The sequence below is a fragment of the Camelina sativa genome, chromosome 9, assembly GCF_000633955.1.
Source record: "Camelina sativa cultivar DH55 chromosome 9, Cs, whole genome shotgun sequence".
NCBI lineage: Eukaryota > Viridiplantae > Streptophyta > Magnoliopsida > Brassicales > Brassicaceae > Camelina > Camelina sativa.
The window spans coordinates 16,335,969-16,343,136 of NC_025693.1; positions in this window are offsets into that span (position 1 = coordinate 16,335,969).

The window sequence follows — 7,168 nt, forward strand, 5'->3', positions numbered from 1 at the left end:
GGTCTTATGATCTGTGTACACGTGTACCTTCCCGCCCTAAACATAAGACCTCTAAATCTTTAGAGTGAAAACCACACCTGTCATCTCCAAGTCATGAGTAGGATATTTGCCCTCATGCTTCTGCAACTATCGCGAAGCATAGGCAATAACCTTTTCTACCCGCATCAGCACTCACCCCAAACCAACTCTGGAAGCGTTTGTATACACCACGTACGGCTTATCCTGCTCCGGCAAAGCCAATACTGGTGTACTCATCAACATCTGCTTTAGGCTTGCGAAAGCCGCCTCACACTTTGGTGGCCACACTAAAGGAACGTTCTTCCGATCAGCTTAGTCATCGGCTGCATCTTAATCGCAAAACCCCTAACAAACTTCCTGTAATATCCTGCCAATTTAAGAAAACTCCGGTGGCATTCTACGGGCTAGGCCAATCTCTGATAGCCTTAATCTTCTCTTTATCAACAGAGACTCGCTTTGCAGAAACAACGTTACTTTGAAAACCCATCTCCCTCTGCTAAAAACTGAACTTGCTCAGCTTAGCAAAAAGCATATGCTCATTTAGCTTCCTCAGAACTGTCCTCAAATGAATCTCATACTCCTCATGACTCTTGGAATACACCAGGATCTCGTCGATGAAGATGATGAAAAACTCATCCAGGAACTCCTTGAACACACAGTTCATCAATCTCATAAACGCAGCTGGCACATTAGTTAAACGAAAGGGCATCACCAAAAACTCATAGTGCTCATTCCTCGTCCTGAAAGCTGTCTTCCTGACGTCCAACTTTTCTATCAGAATATGATGGAAACTCGACGCCAAGTCAATCTTGTGAGAATCAAGTAGCACCTCACAACTGATCCAACAACTCATCAATCCGCAGAAACTATTTTTCGCAGTGACCCAGTTCAGACCCCGATAATCTATGCACTAGCGGAAACTGTCGTCCTTCTTCTTAACAAACAACACCGGTGCTCCCACGGTGAAGTTCTCGGACGAATGAATCCCTTGTCCAACAAATCCTCCAACTGCTTGAGTATCCACGTGTATGCGGATGAACCGGGAACAATGTCTGATGGAGGCTTGGATTACATCACATTCCACATTCACGGCAAATCTTACACGCTCACCATCAGGCAGATCGAGGACGTACTTGGATTTCCTAGCAGAATTGGGACTGCACCACAGATTGATAGGACTGAAGTGACGGCACTCCGGGAAACGATTGGAAGCACGCCACGGTTCATCTCATGGAAAACAAAGGCGATGCACTTGTGAAGCCCAATGTTGAGATACTTCTAGAAGGTCGTTGCTAATGCATTTTAGGCAAAGGAGGTCAAGGGTTATATAACGAATGGTGAGATTGACAAGATTAACGTAGAGGTTAAGGAAGCTTTGTTCAATGCAATGGATGGAAATGAACTGCAAGTTGACACGACCAACACTTCCATCTCGTTCTACCTCCTGAACTACATGATGACCTACAAGACTTCGTGTCGTGATTCAACAGCAATCGAACTCCAGGAGTGATATGCATCGGAGGCGTGGTTACTTGGATTCATGAGGCAGCTAGTGTTCCACTACCCTCCGATCCGAGTCATACCAACCATGCTGGATAGACGTGAACAACCTGCGGCAGCACAACACTCTGGATTGGGGTTTGAGAAATGGAATGCTCATATACAAGTTTACGCATCCTAAGGCTGGTTCCTCGATATTCCTCCTCCCTTGTGTTAAGTTGACGACAATCTTGAACGGTGAGCACATCAAGTTCATTCCTCCCTTAGACGCTCTTTACCAATCAGAGGTTGATGAGCAACATGTAAATGCTGCGGAAGAAAGGAATGACTCGATGGAGGAAGACACAAATGAGTACCGCCCAGAGCAGTTTCACTTTGAAGAATATTCAATGCCGAGAATGCCAAAGGGGAGCAAGGCAGCTCATGAGCGATTCAACAAGCTTCAGAAATGGGGCAAGGCAAGGGACAAAGCGTTCAACGCTTTCAAGAAGATTTTTACAAACTTCATGAGTAAATACAGTTGTTCGACATCCACCACCACCATTCCTATGTCCATTCCCGAGGATGTCAGACCAATGCAAGGTCACGCCTCCATGAGCTTTGAGCCAACTTGCCAGCGAACACTTTGTCCGGCTTCTTTTCCAGCACATCAATCCTCCTATGTGCCAAGAGAGCGTCAGCCTTCACCCAATCCTTCAAGATATTCGTCTCATGAGTCTAGGGAGAGAAAGAGAAGAGGTTCAAGGAGTTCTAGGGATAGAGCCTCCTCAAGCCATCGAGTTGAGCATTAGTCTAAAGCTCCTCCAAGGCACTTATATGAACACGAGGTTGAGCAGCAGAATGAAGCTCAAGGGGATTACCAGGATATGCAAGAGGTTGCACAATAGAATGAGCCTCAAGGTGATTATCAGGACATGCAGGACGTTGAGCAGCAGGGCGAGTCTAGGGTTGACGACATGCAGTGTGGTGAAGAACATAATGTTTATCAGAATATACAAGCGTTTGAGCCGCAGTTCATCAAACCAGTTGAAGCCACACCTGCGAACCCAGAGCAAGGTGAGGGACAAAGCCAGTATCATGCTCCCCCTTGGGCGAGCACTGATTCCTTCTTCTACTATTGAGGTACTCCTACCTTTCCTTTGTATATACCATCTCATCCTTGCATTGTTTATTTATGTTGTTATTCTCAAATCTTTCTTCAAATTTTTCATACACATGGACTATGTAATTTAAGTTTGGGGGAGGGTTTGAGATAATGTATCTGATGTTATTTTTTTGTGATTATTATTTCAAATTTTTGCATCATAGCATGTATGAGTCTGCATTCATCTATTTGTATAGAAAAGTCATAAAAATTTTAAAATATTTCCACAAAAACAGAGTCAGTGGTGGACCCATGTTATGGTTGGTGGTGGCATTTGCCCCCAGTAAGTATAGAAATAAGTAAAAGTTTTACATTAGACAAAATAAAATAAATGGCAAAGTGGTTTGAGTTTACTTGGCATTCGACTCCACCTAACAACACTCTGCCCCCACTAATATTTTTTACTTGGTCCGCCCCTGAACAGAGTGTTCATGTAGTTCACACTTGCATATTAGGATTGAGTCTAGTGTTATTCATATAGGACTGTTGCATTTAGCATAGGGGTTAATGATGATTGTAATCTTGTTGGCTTGCTGAATTCAATAGGATGGAATGAAAAGGTTAGACAAAGAAAAGAAAGCAAAATGCATAAGATGTCTAGAGTTCTGAAAAGAAAAGAAAGAGAACCATAATGATAAAGAAGATTTCCTAATCCACTAAATTGATAAGAAGTAACCTCCTCCTAAGGCTAAGTGTAAAGAATAAGAGAATGGGTTTGAGAAGAGATATCGATGAAGGGTATCGATAGGACCAACTTCTGGGTTAGAATTTTAAGGCTGAGTTATCTTGGCGACCTTCGGGTAGACGGGTGATGCTCTTGTATGTATCAGTTGGTTTCAACCTTTAGCCTTCTCTTAAGCTCAACTCCTTTTCATGAGAGAACATGTTCTATATTGTTAAAACCACTTGAGAAGGAGACCATCTTTGTCTCTAACCTTTTACCCTAGCCAAATGAGTTTGATGACATTGCATAGCTTGATTCACGGTTCTCTGTTAATGAATGTTAAAGGGAATGATTGATAGGATTGCATATGTAGATTAAAGATTGGATTCGTTTCAGGTTGTGATGAACTTGTCTAAAGTTTTTAAATAAAGTTCGTTCACCATGCATCATAGAATTAAAAACAAGGACCTTGATTCTAACTACTCTATTCATCATGTTTTAGGTTCTGAGACCCCATCTTTAAACCTCTCTTCCATACATTGTTCTTGATTGTTTGCTTGAGGCAAGCAAAGAATAAGTTTGGGGGAGTTGATATGTCTATATTTTGTCTCTCATGTATTTATCATGCATTTAGCTAGGATAACTCATTGTTTTGCATCATTTTCTAGTCTCTTTTAATATAGTTTGCATGTTTAGGTAGTTCTTGCATCATCTTTGCATGCATCTTGCATATTGGAGTATTTCAGGTATTTAGGAGATGTCCAGACTATTGGAACCGAATGAAGCCTGAGACGTACATCCAACTCAAGCGCACAAGAAAGGAATCAATACGTTGGACTCACGCGCACAACAAAGAATGCAACGTCGGACTCGACCGTGCAACTCGACGTCGGACTCGAGCGCACTCCCAGGAGAGATGTAATCCAACTTTACCGTGCATCCACGTAGATGACGTCAGACTTGAGCGCACCCCGGGAGAGACGTCATGCAACTCGAGCACCACCTCAAGGATTCAAGCCACGAGACTAGAGAAACACCTCAGAAGGATACATCAGACTCGAGCACCCCCAGAAGAAATGACATCCACTCTTGCGCACCTCCGGGAGACGACATCGGACTCGAGCGCCATGACTCCTACTCGACCGCCACGCCTGGAGGAGATGACATCAGACTCGATCGACCACGCTAGACATCCGACTCGAGCAACCCGACTCCCATGTCTTAGAAGTTTCCCGAACCGCCTCTCTATCTTGTCGTTTTGTGTTTTAGGCTTTTCCACTTTTCCAATAAATACTCTCTTAAGTCTTTAGCCAAAGGATATTGTCTTTAACCTAGGGTTTATGAGTAGCCACCAAAATATTTTCTGAGTTTGTAATCAAGATTTCTCTTAATCTATTTAGTTTTTGTATTTGATTTCTTCTACAAAGTTGTTTATCTCATCTCTATCTATCTAATCATGCTTGATTTAATGTTTTCTAGGTTTTTGTTCTGGGTGATAATGTTTTCTGGGTTTGAGTAGTGTTAGTGTTCTTGATGATGGGATAGATTAGGTGGAGAATCTTAGTATATAGGGTGTTTAAGCTTAGATTTGTATGTTTCCCTTCTGGACTATAGTTAGAAATGCTAGTTTCTCTCTGATCAATTAGAACTAGGTCTTCGACATTTCAGCACCTACCAAGTGTTTGATGAAATGTCTGAACCAGCTAGTGCCAGAGACTTACATTTCCAGTCTAAGAGATTAGTTGTCTAGGATGTTTGTTGACATAAATGAACTTGTTTGTCATGCTTGTTTGACCATGTTTCTCTAGCAAGAGCTATGTTTGGATGTGTTTGAGTCTGAGTAGCTTATGCCAAAAGATTGGAACAGCTAAGTTGTGATGTTCATTGTCTAGGGATGGTTTACTTGCGGCCTGTTAAACACTTTGTAGGCTAGGAGACTCCGCCTATAGCAATTACTCCCATCCTGAGGACCTCTACCTTTCTGATTGTTATTGCATTCCTGAGATTTTTTTATGTTCTTGCGGTTTAGTTCATGCTTAGACTTGTTTCTGCTTTTACTTATTCATGTTTACTTCTTGTTATGCATGTTCGTTTCTAGTTCTCTAGTTTATTTCTGTTTTGTATTTTGATCATTCTAGGATTGTTAGATGATTTGCTCAAATTAAACCCTAGAGCTACTCTCTCAAATTAAGAGATCAATGCAGTACTTAGGGGTCGAATTCCACAAGGACTCAAGACTACACAATAAATTATAGAGTTTTATAATTATGCTAAACAAATTGATTTGAATTAAAATAACAATGCAAAATATTTAAATAAAAGCTGTTGTAAATTCAGAAAATCAAAAAGCTAGGTCTAGGGAATTTCTCAGGAAATTATGAAATATTAAATCAATCAATAAATTAGGATTCAAGCAATTAAGATCAGATCTAGAACTCTAAACACTTCTGTAAAATAAATCAGTTCTCACTGCAAATATTATCTAGATTTAAAACCAGAAAATCTAAATCTCTTTGTAAAATTCAAGGTTTAAAATCAGCTTTAAAAACAAGTTTAGATTGTTCACAAAATTACTAAATCAAATCTCTTTGCAAGAAGTAGTTCTGCTCATCAAAAGATTTTATCAGGAAAATCAATTATATTCTCATATCAATTTATTTTCCTAAAGTATTAATTCTAGGTGATCAATCAAGAATTAATATGAAGAACAACCTAAGATGAAGATCTAGAAAGATATTGAATCCTAAATAAACAGATCTAATAATTCATAAAAACCCTATGAGAAACTTTGAACCTAGCAAGCAAACTACTCAGACATATTCAATGAAGAACAAGACATAATTATGAATAATAAGCAATTGAAATTTAAAGAGTAACGAGGAGTTCAAGAATTCTTCTCTACAAAGCAGTTCAGATCTCTCTCTCCCAAAAGCTCTCAAAATCTCACAGTGNACCTCCCCCAGACTTAAACAACACTGTCCCCAGTGTTATCAAGCCTAAATTGGCAAAAGAAAAATNTGCAGAAAAATAAAACTTGCTAGAAAATAACTTAAGGGTTTGTAAAACCTAAAAATACTATTTATATGTCCAAAAACACGTCAGAGACTTGTGTTGCAATTGTGGAAAACTTCGGGCAACTTTGTAAAACTTCCAAAAATTGGCTATGTCGTCGGTTAACNCAGTGGGTTGCCTCCCACTAAGCGCTTGTTTTCAGTCAGTAGCTTGACTTTGCTGGAGCTCAGGCATCCGGTGGATCAGAACGTGGCATTGAATGCTTCCAAGAGAATGTCCCCTTCATCCAAGGTGGTGTATAAGTTTTAGATGCATGAGGTCTGCCAAGGACNGTGTCGATCGATGCTAAGGCAGTGTCGATCGACACTCCCTCTCTGTTCTTACTCCAAGTTTGTTTCTTCGGGATTAATGCTCCAAAACGATCCAAATTGCTCCACTTTGCTTNGGATTTAGGGATGGGTTTGCTTCTCTTATGTCCTGCAAAATCATCAACATAAGAAACAAGCGCTCTAGGATAATCTTGAACCCGCTCCAAAACGATCCAAATTGCTCCACTTTGCTCATTTCNGGTTAAAAACCACAAAAACCATGATATATCAACTCCCCCAGACTTAGCCTTTGTTTGCCCTCAAGCAAAACATAAGCTTAGACATGTGAAAGAGGTTTGAAAACAGGGAACTCACTCAATTGCATGATGATTCTTATTCGCACTTTTCATTTACCTGACTCAAGAACTTATTTCTTATACTTAACCATGATAAGCATCAACATTCCTTACTCAAATCCCACAATCCTTTGGAATCTTTGAAATCTCCATTGTCATCTCATTA